Below are 18,332 nucleotides of genomic sequence, written 5' to 3'. Positions count from 1 at the left end.
CAAACGTGGTGCCACTGTTTAAGAAGGGTGGTAAAGACAAGCCAGGGAACTATAGACCGGTGAGCCTGACCTCGGTGGTGGGCAAGTTGTTGGAGGGAATCCTGAGGGACTGGATGTACATGTATTTGGAAAGGCAAGGACTGGTTTGGGATAGTCAACATGGCTTTGTGCATGGGAAATCATGTCTCACAAACTTGATTGAGTTTTTTGAAGAAGTAACAAAGAAGATTGATGAGGGCAGAGCAGTAAATGTGATCTATATGGACTTCAGTAAGGCATTCAACAAGGTTCCCCTGTGGTTGGGGAATCTAGAACTAGAGGGTATAGGTTCAGGGTGAGAAGGGGAAGATATAAAAGAGACCTAAGGGGCAACTTTTTTACACAGAGGCTGGTACGTGTATGGAATGAGCTGCTAGAACATGTGGTGGAGGCTGGTACAATTGCAACATTTAAGAGGCATTTGGATGTGTATATGAATAGGAAGGGTTTGGAGGGATATGGCCGGGTGCTGGCAGGTGGGACTAGATTGGGTTGGGATATCCAGTCAGTATGGACGGGTTGGACCAAAGGGTCTGTTTCCATGCTGTACATCTCTATGACTCTATGACTCTATGACTCTAATAAGGAGCTTTGGTTTCATTGAAATATTGGAGAAATTGGGACTGTCCTCTATGAAAAAACAGAGGTTAAAACAAGGTATTTGATAGAGGTATTCAAATTCATGAGGGGTCTGGACAGAGTAGATGGAGAGAGAGAGAGAGAGAGAGAAAAAAAATCCCCTTTCTGAAAGGATCAAGCACCAGGGTTTAAGGAGATTAGCAAATGAAGCGATGGTGATTAGATTTTTTTTAGTCTTATAAGTTGCTAGGATCTGGCACGTAGTGCCTGAGAGTCAGTGGAGATTGGTTCAATTGAGGAATTCTAAAGAATATTAAGTCATTATCTGAAAATGAAAGATATGCAGGGAAGTTGAAGAAAAGGCAAGGGAATGGTGCTAGGTGAATTGTTTCTGCATGCTGGCATAAATAAAATGTACTGAAAGGATGTGCTGTCAATAAAGGACGTGCTGATGGGGTGGCATGGTGGCTTAGTGGTTAGCACTGCTGCCTCACAGCCCCAGGGGCCTGGCTTCGACTCCAGCCTTGGGCGACTGTCTGTGTGGAGTTTGCATATTCTCCCTGTTTCTGCGTGGGTTTCCTCCGGGTGCTCCAGTTTCCTCCCACAGTGCAAAGTTGTGCAGGTTAGGTGAATTGGTCATGCTAAATTCCTATAGCATTCAGGGATGTGTAGGTTCAGCGCCTTAGTTAGGGAGAAATGTCGAATAATAGGGGAATGGGTCTGAGTGGGTTACTCTTCGGAAGGTTGGTGTGGACTTGCTGGGCTGAAGGGCCTGTTTCCATACTGTAGGAATTCTAATGCATAATTCTTGTAAACATTCTGTTATTCTTTGATTAATAGAAAGTTAACTGGCTGTTATGCCTGTGTTTGCCACACTCAGCTTTTAATCAGTGACCTGGTAAATACCTCAACTTTAACTGTAAGTCCAATTCCTGGTTGAAAGTATTTACGGAATTGGCTTGCATCACCTCTTCAGTTGGAGCATTGTAGCTGAGTGTAAAATAAATTCACCTCATCTCTCCTGAGAAGGGTCACATGGATGACGGGAGTAGGATACCAGGGACATAGAGAGGGTTGGGAAGTAGGAATCCTGAACTTAAACCTAGCACCTCTTGTTATTGCTTCATTCATCAGAGGGATTGGTTCCCCTTATCTGCTTTCATCATCTAGAATTTGATTTAATCAGAATTTTGGTTCATTTGTGAACTCCATGGTATTTGGTATCTGTCTGTGATCATGGTCCAGAAATTCTAACAAGGGTTGGAAAGCCTATTTCGGTCCCATGCGTACACACATACACATACGCTCGTGCGCACGCCTGCAACCAAAATTTGAAATAACCTCTCCTCTGGAAATTCCTGACGAGATTCTCCTGTCGTGAAGCAGTCAAGAGCTGTCCAAGAATCCTTGCAGCCTGCAAGGCAGAGTGTTGCCATGGAAACCATGGCCTGTTTGCAGCTGTTAGCATGCTGCGACCTTGATTTAAATGTTCAGCAGTGCAGCCAGATAATTTGACAGTTTCTGCGGAAGGATTATTAAGATGGTACATGGAGGGGGTGTGTGGTTAGGGTGGTAGGTGAGAGGATAGGGGGTAGGGGGCCAGCTCTGAAGAGTACCCACCCAGGAGGAGATAGGAGGTAGGTGTCAGTTGGCTGATGTGGATGGGGGTGGTAGGTGGGCAGAGAGGGTAGGGAGAAGTAATACAAGGTATACTATGAGGTTGGTAGGAGCCAGGTGGGTAAGGCGGTAACAGTGCCACATAGGGAAGTGAGTAGGGTGGTCAGAAATAGATGAGTTTTTGGAGTAGACTGAGGAGTTTGATGGGGTTCAGTGTATTTGGCGTCATGGGACAATTGGGGGAGTGGAATACCAAGTCTGGTGTGATTGTGCGTGGAGCAGTGGGTGTCAGGAGAGTGGAGTCATTCTGGTGGGGACAATGTGACAAGAGTTACAATAAGGAGAATCAGTTGTGAGCCAGGTTGTCAATTTGATAGTTGGCCGGAAATTAGAGTCCGTTTTTAATTCTCCCAACTTTTCTTGGGTGATTATTAAACTGAAGTATGTCAGAATATTCTAATATCTCAATCTTTAAGGTGCTTCTTTGTAGAATTCCACATGCAATAGAATTACCCATTAGAACTTTGAGTTTCTCGCACAATTTTCTCAAAGTCAGGATTTTTGCACAACTCCAACCAACATTGCTACAACAACTATCTGACTATTTTAAACTCTGGCCCCTTGTGTTTCTATAGAAGGTAATCAGATAAAGCACCTCTGTTTATTGGTTCCCTCCTGATGTATGTTGACCTCCAAATTAAAATAAATCTTTCATATACATGCCAGCAATAGAATCAAACATTATGCAGCATATAACTCCACTGGGTTAAAGTGCCATATCACTCTATGCAAAGATGGCAAAATATTGTTTTTCTGGCAAATATGACATGTGTCATTAGCTCTCTGCTTCGATGTACTGAAGAGTGGCTAATTTATAAAATACTGACACTGGGAATTGGTGGGCTGACATCAAACTTTACCTTCATGGGAACTGCTACAGGCAGAAGTGCCACCATGCTGAAGATTATTTCAGATTCAATTCTGAGGAGACATTAGTTCAACAAAAGGATTGCATGTGAAATTGAACCTACCTGGTATATTTAGTCTTCACATGCAGCTGCTCTGACAAGGGCGTTTATGCTGAATCACTTTAATGAGGGATCAATTTGCATGAGAATTCTGTACAGTAGGAGGTCTAATTAAACTTTTCATCACATTCTTGCAAAACATCAAATAAAGATGAATGTATTTCTGAACTTGGCAACTGGTGATGGGGCTGTACCAGTGGCTTATGAATGCTATCACAATGCTGATTTGACCAGGTACTCTAAATATATGAATAAAATTCCAAATTGTAGCTTCTGTGTGCATTGCACACTTCAATGTTCACATGCTAAGGAGTTATACAATATAATACAATACAATACAATTCTACCAAGCCTGCGCCAATTCCTAATCTCATTTAGACCTGCTACTTATTGCCCATGCATGGTTTCTATCCCTCTGTTTGCCTCCAGTTCATGTGTCTATCAAGACATGCCTTAAATGTTGCTAATGTGCCTGCATCCACCACTTCCACTGGCAGTGCGCTCCAGACACCTACTACTTCCCGAAAAACCTTGCCTTCTCCTCACTTTGACCCTGTACCCTCTTGTAGTTGATCTTTCCACCCTTGGAAAAAGCCTCTGGCTTTCCATTCTTTCTATACCTCTCAACTTTAGACCTGTATTAGGTCATCCCTCAGCCTCCGTCTTTTCAGTGAAAATATAATTTATCCAACCTCTCCTCATAACTAAAGCCCTCCAGACAAGGCAACATCTTGGTAAACCTTCTCTGCACTCCCTCCCAAGTATCCACATCCTTCTGGTAGTGTGGAGACCAGGAATACACACAATTTTCCAAATGTAGCCTAAGTAAAGTTTTATATAGCTATAACGTTACTTTCAAACTTTTATGTTCGATGGCCTAACCAATGAAGGCAAGTGTGCTGTATGCCTTCTTGACCACTTATCTATTGGTGTTGCCATTTTCAGGGATCTGTGGGCTTAAATGCCCAGGTCCCGCTGTATGTTAATGTTTCTAAGGGCTCTACTATTTATTGTATAATTCACGCCCAAATTTGATCTCCCAAAATGCATCACCTCACAGTTGACTGGATTAGACTCCATCTCCCATTTCTCTGCTCAAATCTACAATTTATCTGCATCTTGCTTTATTCTTTGACAATCCTCTTCTCTATCTGCCATTCTGCCAATTTTGGTGTCTTCTGCAACTTACTAATCAGACTGCCTACATTTTCCTACAGATAATTCATATATATTATAAACAACAGAAGGCCTACCACTGATCCCTGCAGAACACCACTTATTGATCTCCATTCCAAAAGCACCCTACATTTTGTACTAGCCTGCCATGAGGTACCTTATCAAATACCTTACTAAAGTCCATGTAGACAACATCCAGTGCCTGTTCCTCATCAATTAATCTTGTCACCTTCTCAATCAAGTTAGTGAGACATGACCTTCCCTGCACAAACCCATGCTGCCTATCACCAAGTCCATTCGCTACCAAATGTGAATAAATCCTCAAAGTATCTTCTCCAACAACTTCCCACCACTGATATCAGGCTATAATTTCCTGGATTCTTTAACAAAGGAACAACATTGATGATTCTCCAATCCTTTGGAACATTGCCTGAGGCCAAAGAGGATGCAAAGGTATCTGTTAAGGCCCCAGCTATTTCCTCCCAAGGTATCCTGGGATAGACCCAGTCTGGCTCTGGGGACTTGCTTCCCTTAAATATATTTCAAGACAATCAACACCTCCTCCTTCATTCAGTTGATCTGCCCTAGGGTATTCACACACTTTTTCCTAAACTGAACATCCCTTACAGCCCTCTTTTTGGTGAATATCAAAACAAAGTACTCATTAAGGATCTCACCCATTTCCTCTATCTCAACACACAATCTTCCTTATTTATCCTTGAGTGGGCCTATAATATATATATAATATATATTATATAATATATAATAATATATAAAATATAATAATATATATGTTTATAATATATATGAATTATCTGTAGGAAAATCCTTTGGGAGATATTTCCTTCACTACCTTCTTGCTCTTAATGTATGGATAAAATTCCTTGGCATTCTCCTTAACTCTGCTGGTTAAGGACATTTCATAGCTCCTTTTAGCCCTCCTAACTCCCAGTTTGAACTCCTTCCTATTTGCTCTATATTCTTCAATAACTTTGTTTTTAGTTGTCTAGACTTTAGCTGTGTTTCCTTTTTTTGAGAAAGCTGATAATTTCCTCTGTCATCCAAGGTTCCCAAATCCTGTCATTCCGCTCCTTCATTTGCACAGGAACATGCCTGTCCTGCACTTTATACTCCTTCTGTAACTTACTTCTGTCTGACTGTTCTTCTTTGTTTAATTTCAAGCCCTTCCCCTGTCTATATACTCACTGACCTGCTGCTCTGGTTCCCGACACCCCAGCTCACCCCACAACAGTAGTTTAAACTCCCAATATTGCTTCTAAAATTGCTGGGAAATTTGATTTCACTACCTTTGAAGCACTTAGTATGGTCTGTTATATTCAGTTGAAAAGGCAATTTTAAAAAGTTATAGTTAATTGAAGGAACTAATTGAAACCTTGCCCTCAAGTTTGTAGGACTCCACCTGCCTTACATATTTATTCCTGTCAGCAGCATTGTAATTTATTTTTTTGCTGGGATTATACCTTCCACTTTTTTTCTGCATACTAAGCTGATAAGGAGGAACAATTTTTCACTGGCCTGTCTTCTCATTTCACAGTATCTTCCTCAGTCAGAAAGTCATGCCATTCAGCTCCACAGATATAAGAATGCCCCAGCTGAGTTATAAGCACAAAATCGATGTGGATAAAGCTATTACCTTGAGATGCAGATAGTGATACTCACATTTTGACAATATAAGCTTGAATTTACCATTGTGTACAATAAGATTCTAAATTGTATCTTTTTCAATTTGAAAAATGGAGTTGAGGGTTATTGGATCAGCCCTGGTCTCATTGATAGCAAATTTGATGGGCTGAATGGACTGTTCTGGAATATGTCATATGGTCTAATCGTTTCTACTAAATTGTCCAAGAAAAAGTTTTCTTTATTCTTCCACTGCCAAGCTAACCTTTGTGACAACTTCAATAGTTGACATTGACCCATGCAGTGGTAAGATGGCAAACGTATGCTGTAAATTTCACTGTCTAATGCAATTACCCTATCATTGTTAACCCACTCCAAATGTTCCCAGTCTTCTAATTAAATGTTTCAAACTGTCAGCAGCAAAGCAAAAGGGCATTTACAGACTTGGATTGTTTATTATTTCTTTGGCACATCCATAATAGATCTTTGCACATGGCTAAGATTCACAAACTTTGAATTAAATCAGATGGACTGTTCATTCTCAATAAAATCTAATTGAGGTAATTTGAAAAGATCAGGCCTTAGAATTTATGTGCTGGTGTCTGCAGGATGCAAATAGCTTAAATGTAGAGGAGCATGTTGAAAGGGCAAACACTTAAATAGTGAAACTTAAATCTTTGATTGTGTTTTATAATCCAAATGATTTAATGTGGATTAACATGTGCAGCAAGCTAATAGGTAGGTATGCAATCAATATTGTCCAAGTTCTTATTTATTTGAATTTAACTTAATACAAAATTGGCTTTACTAATTTACAAATGCTATGAGTATTTCATATGACACTTCTCATTTGTTAATTTATCATAACATCACCAGGTTACCTGTATCATTATTTTTCAGTCTGAGTAATAGCACTGTACAAACTGACAAAATTGCAGAAAATTCTTGATCACCATCAATTTTATTGGAGACAGAGCAAGGCTAATTACTTTTGAAATGTTTTCGGCAAGGTTAACATCAGCACTCTGCACAAGTCCCTGAAAAACATGGAATAATTAATTGTGTAAGGCACTTGCTCCATAATTTTCTCTTCCTTTTTGCATCATTCAAGAGTTTCTTTGACATAAATAGTGTGAGATCAAAATGATCAGTATTTCCAGGAAAATCTGGGCTATTATGTTTATTCATCCTTAAGCCCAGCAAGTGCAACTAAAATTCACAGTGGTGTATATTCCTGTCATTGGTTCTTCTGGCATTAAGGGAGAAAATTTACATTAATGAGGGTCATTAATGGGGTGATAGTGTTTTCATTGTTGAATTGTGTATTTTCCTCTCAATAAATTTGCAGTTGTCTGACAAAAGACTCAAAATTAAAAATCACACAACATCAGGTTATCGTCCAACAGGTGTTGGTGTTAGTGATAACCTGGTGTTGTGTGATTTTTAACTTTGTCCACCATAGTCCAACACTGGCACCTCCGAAACAATTGACTCAAACGTTATGTTGCACCCATCATGGGCATGCTAATGAATCTGGGACGAACCAACATGAGTGACTTCACGTATACTGTTAGGCACCTGATTACAATTATGTACTGTAGAGAGAGATGTGCTATAAAACAGTCGGCTGATCCATTGTGAGAAGGAATAAACAAAGGCTAAACCTAGGATTATAGTTCAAGCTATCTGTAACACTCTCTAAATGTGTTCTCATCAGGAGGAAATGCATTATATATGGAAGAAGCAGATCCTGAGGGTATTGGATCACAGTATACAAAAGAATACCAGCCATGGTAGTGAGCATGCTGAAGGTCAATAATCCATCATCCTTTCCTTAAATAACAAAAATGGAAATCAAAGAACAATAAAACAGGAAATCAATATCAATCGCTTCTGCAGGATTAGAGTTAAACCTTGCGGAGGGATTACTGTTAAACCCTGCTGGCTTTTAAATGGCATTTCTGTATATTCTGTTAGTGTGAAAAAAGCCTGGGAGCTACTTTCTTTCAGTGCAGTGACCTTTGTAGTAGTTTGCCTTCAGGCACAGTATTAATGAAAAAGGGAGGAACCATTCTCATTTTCCTATGATTAAATTTGCATTACAGGAGAAGCTACTCGGTGATACATACAATTCCTTGTAAACTTTTGGAGTCTAACAAACTTTTATTTATACAAATTTGAAAATGCAATGAACTAAATTATTCCCATTTTAGTGCTGTGAATAATTTGCGATAGCATTTCCTTAGGGCAAAAAGAATCACAAGCTTGTTCTCTTTATTTCCTCATAAGTATGATCACTTATTGCATTTAAGTATGGAAAATGTTGTGTGTTGATAAGTTTCACAGTGTGAATATTGGAATAAGTAGTAAACCAGCTTAAAATTCTGTAATTTGCTTAGTTCTGTATGATGGGAAATGTTACAAATAATGCAAATGGCATATATAAGTTAAGGTGGCATTTTGATGTATCAGTAATATGAGAAACAATGTAGAATTTGGGTTTGAATAAATCATAGGTAGTTAACAGTTTTTTTTAAATGTTAGACTCGAAATGTCAACTCTTTTTTCTCCTTACAGATGCTGCAAGACTTGCTGAGATTTTCCAGCATTTTCTCTTTTTTGGTTTCAGATTCCAGCATCCGCAGTAATTTGCTTTAACCCAGTGTTTAACCCACTGCCACCTCTCTCCCAGGAATGCCTACCCTGAAGAAGTACTGCTCTTCTCTCCAACAGGATTTTCATCTGTCTCTTTCCCCCTGTCCACCTTCACTGCTTTCCTCTTCTCTCTCAGTGTTATTTACTAAGACTCGCTTCCACAGCCATATTTCCTTCCTCAGTGTCTGTCTTTGCCTCCGACTTACTCCACGTGGATTTCAACTCAAATCTACCCTGCGTGCAGCCTCCAGGATTACAGGTACTTGCACGACATACAATATTTTTTCAACTGCTGTTCTCACCGCATCCTAAAAGCTACACTCAGGGCCATGCGCCGCCACATAAAAGCACTTGACACCTCTCTCCAGCAGCACCAACATACTCTCTCTCAAAGCTGCTAGGAGAAAGTGAGGACTGCAGATGCTGGAGATCAGAGCTGAAAATGTGTTGCTGGAAAAGCACAGCAGGTCAGGCAGCATCCAAGGAGTAGGAGAATCGACGTTTCGGGCATGAGCCCTCCTTCAGGAATCCTGAAGAAGGGCTCATGCCTGAAACGTCGATTCTCCTGCTCCTTGAATGCTGCCTGACCTGTGCGCTTTTCCAGCAACACACTTTCAGCTCTCTCAAAGCTGTCCTGGTCCACAGTTTCATTTCATCCTTCGTATTATTTGATGCCTTAACTCAAAACTTTTCCTATTTCTTGCAGATGTTAAGGAACGCAAGCTTCAACCTATCATCCACACACTTGCCCACCCTCCACCTTCCAACAGTCCCAATCCCTCGAACCCCATCTCTTCCAGCCCCAGCCCTTGCCTTGTGTTCACCATACCCTCTGACCTTCCCCTCTCTGAGGCTGAGCGTGCTGTTCTCAGCAAAGGACTCAGCCTTGTACCCTTATGTCCCCACCTCAATGAATACTGGGCTCGACATGATGCTGAGCTCTTCTTCCGTTGCCTTCATCTTCGTGCTCACTTCTTTGGGCAAGGGTCCTCCCACCACTCCACAGATCCTCTCACATCCCTCCAACATTCCACCTCTAATTGGACACCCCGCCAGGACAATTTCCTGCCTTCGATCTTTTCATTGACAATTGTCGACGGGACATTGGCCACCTTAATTTTTCTGCCTCTCTTACCCATTCCAAGCTCTCTCCATCTGAACTTTCTGCCCTATGCTCCCTTAGGTCCAACCACAACCTTGTCATCAAACCTGCTGTCAAAGGGGGTGATGTTGTTGTCTAGCGTACTGATCTCTATCTCGCAGAGGCTGAGCTCCAACTCTCAGATTCCTCCTCCAACCTCCCTCTGGAGCATGACCACACCACTGAGCATCAAGCCATTGTCTCCAACACCGTGACTGACCTCATTTCCTCCGGATGCCTCCCCCCCCACAGCTTCCAACCTCAGTCTCCCAACCCCAGACAGCCCGTTTCTACCTACTCCCCAAAATCCACAAGAAGGACTGTCCCGGCAGGCACATTGTGTCAGCATGCTCCTGCCTCACTGAACTTACTTCCTCCTACCTCGACTCCATCTTTACTTCTCTGGTTCACTCCCTCCCCACCTACATCCAGGATTCCTCTGATCCCCTGCGACACATTGACAGCTTTCAATTCGCAGGCCCTAACCACCTTCTATTCATCATGGATGTGCAATCTCTTTACACCTCCATCCCACACCAAGACGGCTTGAAAACTCTTCGCTTCTTTCTCAAAAAGAGGCCCGAACAATCTCTATCCACCACCAGTCTCCTCTGCCTGGCTGAACTTGTTCTCTCTCTCAACTTCTCCTTCAACTCATCCCATTTTCTCCAAATCAAAGGTGTAGCAATGGGTACCCGCATGGGTCCTAGCTATGCCTGCCTTTTCATGGGGTATGTGGAACATTTCTTGTTCCAGGCCTATCCGGGTTCCCTCCCACAACTGCTTTATCGGTACATCGATGACTATTTCGGTGCGGCTTCATGCTCTTGTCCTGACCTGGAAAAATTCGTCCCTCCATCACCTTCACCTGGTCCATCTCCAACACTTGCCTTCCTTTCCTTGGCCTTTCTGTCTACATTTCCAGCAATAGCCTATCCACTAATATCCATTACAAGCCCACTGACTCCCACAGCTAGCTGGACTACAGCTCTTCTCATCCTACGTCCTGTAAGGACTCTACCCCTTTCTCTCAGCTCCTTCGCCTCTGCCGCAAAAACAAAAAGAGCTTTGACAAAGGGTCAGTTAGACTTGAAAACTTCAGCTCTTTTCTCTCCTTACAGATGCTGCCAGACTTGCTGAGATTTTCCAGCATTTTCTCTTTTTTGGTTTCAGATTCCAGCATCCGCAGTAATTTGCTTTTATCCAATGTTTTAAATCATGATCAGATCCTCGTCTTAAAAAAAACAGCAGGTAAGACTCATAAAGACCTATGCAGACCTGAGCAGTCTACAAAGAGGAGTTGCATGTCATAAATCAAGACCATGGACTTGGCAGAAAAAAATAAATCACCAATGCACACCATTTAGGAATGAGTTCATCATACAGGATCTCCAACTCTTCATATTCTTGTAATAAACATTCAACTAAAGCCAATTAAATCCAATACAGGCAAATTCAAAGACCTTTTAAAGAAGCATTGTAACCAAAATAAACAGTTCAAAACAAAGATTTTAAATTTTAAATTGAATTTGGCATTTTGTAGTAAATGTACTCCATCTCCCATGGTGTCCATTAGCAGTGGAAGTACTCAAGTGTGGCAATGGACATCTTGTGCTTCATGTACAGACATGACCATGGAAGAGTGCCAGGCAGTCAGGTCCAGTAACCCTCTGTAGGTAAGAGGTGATTCTGGCTTCCAGCTCCTGTCAGGATTGTTCAAAGATAGACACCCAAGTAGAAGGGATATATGGTACGCGAGCTGAAAGGCCTGGTTTCCTCCAGCAAGGACTCCATCTAACACTGGCCTAGCAGTAGTCTGGAACAATTTCGCCAGTTTCTTCACTGTACATTTCTTGACAGTCGTCCATTCTCCACTGGTCAGCTGCGTCCAAGTGTGTCTTTAGATGGTCATCCCAATCGAACTGGAGAAAGTGAGGACTGCAGATGCTGGAGATCAGAGCTGAAAATGTGTTGCTGGAAAAGCGCAGCAGGTCAGGCAGCATCCAAGGAGCAGGAGAATCAACGTTTCGGGCATGAGCCCTTCTTCAGGAATCCCAATCGACCTGTTCAGGACACACCTCTGGAGCAAGTGGAAGTTGAACTTGGAGCTTGCCAGTTTAGAGGTAAGCACACTTTCTCTACAACATAAGAAGCAATCCAGGTGCCACTTTATGCACGGCCATTTCTTTTTCCTGAACCAAATCACCCCATTTTCTATTTCATCCTTCCATCACCAACTGTAAATCACCCATATTTTCCAAGAATTTAATTTATGTCCAAAGCCTGTTAAGGGCAGTGCGGTCCATCAAAGAACTAAGAGATGGGAAGAGGGAAGAGCCTAAATCAAAATGGATTTGGAAGGGGAGATAAAGCACTCTTACTCAATGCAGTGCCCATCTATTTCTAAAGGTGTCTTATTTTCAGGATCATTAACTTAACCTAAAAGAAAGCAATTAGCAATAACAAACCTCTACCATTAAGTCAGTGAAAACATAACAAATGGCAAACTTCTTTTCTTCATGTTAACTACAAAATCAGGTCAATATCATTTTTAATATTTAACTGCGCCAGCTAAATAGTTCAAGCCTTCTCTGTGAATAATGAGAATATAATCTCATGCTAAGACCATTTATTAACAGTAATACTGTTCTTAGCCATTTGGTGAAATGCACATCTCTGACCTAGGATGGGGGTAGGGGATATGGGTGGGCTACGCTTCAGAGGGTCGGTGTGAACTTGAGGGGCCAAATGGTCTGCTTCCACACTGTAAGGATTCTATGATATCCATTAGAAGGGAGCTGGTTAAGCAATAGCAACAACAGCTTTTAAAAGAAAAATTACTTCAGTCCAACACTGGCACTTCCATATTAGAGAAAAATTCACAAAGCAGGAAAAAACAGATATAACAACTCTAAATAAGTCTATAAAAACTGGTTTATAATTTTGCAATAGTATGTGTATAGATGTACTCCCCATCCCATCCCCCACTTCCTCTACCGTTCCCCCCCCACCAAGAATGGCAGACAGTGGACGTTATGTCTCATATCTGCCTAATTTACAGGGTTTAATACTTCTGATATTGATTGCTGACAGATTTCTTTATGACGTAGCATATGTTTTCCACTCAAAGATAAGAATCCAAGTCTTTTCAGTAATTTGTTTTTTCAAATGCGTTTAAAGAGGGATGAGGGCCTTGTGGTACAGTGCTAGTGTCCCTATCTCTGAACCAGGAAGGTCTGAGTTCAAGTCTCATTGACTCCAGAGGTGTCTAATACCATTTCTGACCAGTTTGATTAGGAAATATCTATAAAGAGACACTGCCTAGGTGACCATTCACAGTTCCACAAAGTGAGCCATGCAAAGAGTTGTCAGACACAGTTGCCCGACTCACTTCTGTAGTTATATCTGTATTAGGATGTCCCTGGTAAGGGAGAACACAATTCCCCTTGCCACTCATTAACTTGTTTTGTTATGGTCCCAGACCATACCACCACATTTATATCATGATCTGTTTAAGGACCGGTAACTTTCTTTGTAAGGTTTTTGACACGTGAAAACCAGGTATTTGCTTAGAAAATAAAATCACGAGATTTGATGATTTTGAACAAATGGTAATTAACTTTACCACACGCTAATATTCCAATCTACTGTATCTTATAAATATACACAATTCACATTAATGTAGAATTAACAAGGCAATTATTGATAAAAAAATGCAAGTGACTATCTATGGAGCACATCAAATATAATCGAGAGAAATCTCATGGAATTTTCAGCAATTCGCCAGATGTTGGTGACGTGTTACATCATCAAATCTCACAAAACCTTTATAAGATATTACAGTACTTCACTTGGCGATCTTGAAACTCACTTAAGAGCCACTCTGTTATGAACTTCCTCGATGAATGCATATGTTATACACCGTCACACTTCCTGGGGCTACACTGCCCTGGATTCTACAATCAGCTCTTAGAATTTATAACTTTTCATTGATAGTTTTACCAAACTATTTTTGCCCCTGGATTTTTCCCTTAGATCTACACTCCCTTGCCCACTAATGTAGTGTGATTGTCTTCTCAGCACTCCAGCTGCACAGCAACATTGTCTGACCTGAAGTCTACATTGGTTTGTCTCACATACTATCCTTTTCCTCAATGCCTATAAACCTTTGAACTGCTCTTCGGTGAACCTTGCATATTTGAATAACCCGTTGAAAACCTTCCAATAAGCCCCATCTATATTGACTGGTAGATCTAAAGGTGGCAACACTGGAACTGTTCCCTGGATGTTAGTGTTAACAGTGTCTTTGTTTTATAGCACAAATTGCAGATATTTTCTAATCAAACTTCCCAGAGATGTTATTACAAAGGTTTGGCACATCTAAGAATAGAACATATGCCTCATGCTCAAAGATAGGAACAGTACTACTGCAAGAGCATGACACAAATTCATTGCACCAAAAAGTAATGGATTCAATCACAGTTTTTAATTGGGCTTAATTTGGTTCCATTGATTCCAAATGAGACACTTACTAACACAGGGTGTGGGAATAAATTTGGAAGCTATTGACTTGTAATTTTTAAATCTGTGAATGAATGTAAAACTGAGTCAAGATTGGTTTCTGGTTTCCTATTTCACTATCAGACTGTCAGGAGTTTAGCAATTATCAAGTGACATCAAATCTAACCTAAAACACCCTCTGCAAAGTAACTGTGTCACATGTGATTCAGGGCCAGCAATAAGTATCCCGAACAAATTAATTCATTCACATGTGTTTTTTGCTTGCTAATGTATCAACCTGAGTTGTTACCTTGGCAGTTGTCTGCCTGATTGTCCAAGACTGTGTTTCATGCAGTCTCTACATGGAATCTTGTACAACATGTTTGCCCTGCACATGATGGGTATTGGATCTTTTCTGGTGATTTGTTGTCTGAGTGTGGCTGTCCGTTTTATGTGCTATCATAAATCTGAGTGGTCGGAGGAGTCTGGCTGTCATTTCTGGTATGCTTTTTATATAAGGTAGAGTGATTAGTGTGTAGGGTTGTGGTATGTCATCGTCATTTTTATCTGCCAGGCATCTGTGGATGAACTTGCAGGGGTTTCTGTTGTTGGTAAAAGCTTTGTAGAGGTGTTCTTCTCTTAGCAGATCAGGAGTGCTGCAATGTGTTTTAGCCCTTTTGAACAGGGTCATTTTGTGTGTGTTTGGTGGTTCTAATTCAGGATTTGGTCTGTCAGTGTGTGTGTGTGGTTTTTCTGTACACTTTTGTTGTGTATTCTGTTTTATGTTATTTCCTCCTCATAAATTTAATCCCTGTGAGCATGGTGTTGATAATCCAGTGTGTGCTCTCACTCCTCTGTTCTTTAAATTACTAGAAAAGTATCGTCCATGTATCTGATCCAAAGTTTGGGTCAGATTTGTGGGAGGGCTGTTTGTTCCAGTCTTTGTTCATAGCAGAAGTAGTGATGCACAGAGATGGGTGTCCCATTGATTTGTTCATGTATCTGGCTGCTGAATATGAAGTTTGTCATCGAGCACCGGTCCAGGATTTTAGTTCCTTGTCATGTTGCCTGTTCTGTTTTTCCAAGAGGTTGGCTATTGTTTCTTTCGCTAAGGTTCTGTCAATTGAGGTAAAAAGTGCCGTTACATCAAATGAGACCATTGTTTTGTCCTTATTTATGTTCTTGATATTGTCCAGGAATTCCTGTGATGACTGTATGGAGCGTTTGGATCTGCTGATGAGATATTTGAAGTTTCTGTTGATGTTCTTTGGCCAGTTTATGTAATGAAGTGTCACAATGAGTCTTAAGTGGTATGCCTGGTTTGTGTACCTTAGGCAATCTGTAAAATCATCTTGGTGTCCATGTACACAGATCTCTGAAAGTTGCCACCCAGGTAAATAGTGCGGTGAAGAAGGCATATGGCGTACTGGCTTTTATTGGTAGAGGAATTGAGTTCCGGAGCCCTGAGGTCATGTTGCAGTTGTATAAGATTCTGGTGCGGCCGCATCTGGAGTATTGTGCGCAGTTTTGGTCGCCATGCTATATGAAGGATATGGAGGCACTGGAACGGGTGCAGAGGAGGTTTACCAGGATGTTGCCTGGTATGGTAGGAAGATCGTATGAGGAAAGGCTGAGGCACTTGGGGCTGTTTTCATTGGAGAAAAGAAGGTTTAGGGGTGACTTGATAGAGGTGTACAAGATGATTAGGGGTTTAGATAGGGTTGACCATGAGAACCTCTTTCCATGTATGGAGTCAGCTATTACCAGGGGGCATAGCTTTAAATTAAGGGGTGCTAGGTATAGGGGTAGATTCTTTACTCAGCGAGTCGTGAGTTCATGGAATGCCCTGCCAGTAGCAGTGGTGGACTCTCCCTCTTTATGGGCATTTAAACGGGCATTGGATAGGCATATGGAAGATAGTGGGCTAGTGTAGGTTAGGTGGGCTTGGATCGGCGCAACATCTAGGGCCAAAGGGCCTATACTGCGCTGTATTTTTCTATGTTCTATGTTCTCTATCATGTGGTGTTGGTGCCTACTGGTTTCATCTTTTGTAAGTCTGTCTTTGGTTATCAGTCCATTTTTGTGGAGGTTCTGTAATGTTGTTTATTTTATTGGTTAACTGTGGCCTGGGGTCACACTCTCTCTCTGTAGGTAGGTGCAGTATCTGCAAGTAATTTTTCTGCCTCTGTACATAGTCTGTTTTGTTCATGATCACTGTCATTCTGCCTTTATCTACTGGTAGTATGATTATGTTTCTGTCCTTTGAGTGTTTTTAGGGCTTCTCTCTCCATTGTGTTCAATTTGTTTGTTGGTAAGGGTACAATGGTTTGTCTGACCATTTGCTATGTCTCTTCAGTAAGTCTGTTTTGTTTTTAGATGAGATTCCTTAGTGTGGAAGCAGGCCCTTCAGCCCAACCAGTCCACACCGACCCTCTGAAGAGTAACCCATCCAGACCCATTTCCCTACATTTATCCCTGACTAATGCACCTAACACTATGGGCAATTTAACATGGCCAATTCAGCTAACCTGCACATCTTTTGGACTGTGGGAGGAAACCGGAGCACCCGGAGGAAACCCTCACAGACACTGAGAGAATATTCAAACTCCACAGAGATAGTTGCCCGAGGCTGGATTCTGAACGGACGTACTAGTGCAGCTGGGAAGTCTGCATTTTTGGCGTCCCTGTGGTTGTAGTTGAGTCCCTTTTTAGCTAGTACTGTTTTCTTTTAATGTCTGTAAGCTGTCTGTTGGAGAGGTTTCTTACCCAGGTATCTGTTGTGTTATCTTTTCTGCTGTTGGGTAAGTTTTTTTTTGAGTCATTTTGTCTTGTAGTGCTATTCTATTTCTGTTTGTGGTTCTGCTCTGTCCTGTTGTGATAGCCTGATCAATTGTTACAGTCTACGTTTGATTGAGCACCTCTGAAATTGCCACACAATTTCTTGTCCATGTCTGTAACCATAAGCAAATCATAGAGCCAGAGAGATGTACAGCATGGAAACAGACCCTTCGGTCCAACCTGTCCACACCGACCAGATATCTCAACCTAATCTAGTCCCACCTGCCAGCACCTGGCCCATATCCCTCCAAGTCCTTCCTATTCATATACCCATCCAAATGTCTCTTAAATGTTGCAATTGTACCAGCCTCCACCACATCCTCTAGCAGCTCATTCCATACATGTACCACCCTCTGCGTGAAAAGGTTGCCCCTTAGTTCTCTTTTACAGCTTCCCCTCTCACCCTAAACCTCTAGTTCTGGCCGGTCCCAGGAAAAAGACTTTGTCTATTTATCCTATCCATGCCCCTCATAATTTTGTAAACCTCTATAAGGTCACCACTCAGCCTCTGATGCTCCAGGGAAAACAGCCCCAGCCTGTTCAGCCTCTGCCTATAGCTCAAAACCTCCAACCTTAGCAACATCCTTGTAAATCTTTTCTGAACCCTTTCAGGTTTCACAACATCCTTGTTATAGGAAGGAGACTCTGACCAATAAAAGAAAGCATACCAAATGCCGCCTTCACTATCCTATCTACCTGCGACTCCACTGTCAAGGAGCTAGGAACCTGCACTCCAAGGTCTCTTTGTTCAGCAACACTCCCTAAGACCTTACCATTAAGTCCTGCTAAGATTTGATTTTCCAAAATGCAGCACCTCACACTTATCTGAATTAAACTCCATCTGCCACTTCTCAGCCCATTGGCCCATCTGGTCCAGATCCTGTTGTAATTTGAGGTAACCCTCTTCGCTGTCCACTACACCTCCAATTTTAGTGTCATCTGCAAATTTACTAATGGTACCTCTTATGCTCGCATCCAAATAATTTATGTAAATGACAAAAAGTAGAGGGTCCAGCACCGATCCTTGTGGCACTCCACTGGTCACAGGCCTCCAGTCTGAAAAACAACCCTCCACCACCACCCTCTGTCTTCTACATTTGAGCCAGTTCTGTATCCAA

The sequence above is a fragment of the Chiloscyllium plagiosum genome, chromosome 9 (genome assembly GCF_004010195.1).
Source record: "Chiloscyllium plagiosum isolate BGI_BamShark_2017 chromosome 9, ASM401019v2, whole genome shotgun sequence".
In the NCBI taxonomy this organism is placed as follows: Eukaryota; Metazoa; Chordata; class Chondrichthyes; order Orectolobiformes; family Hemiscylliidae; genus Chiloscyllium; species Chiloscyllium plagiosum.
This window is presented reverse-complemented; position numbering follows the sequence as displayed.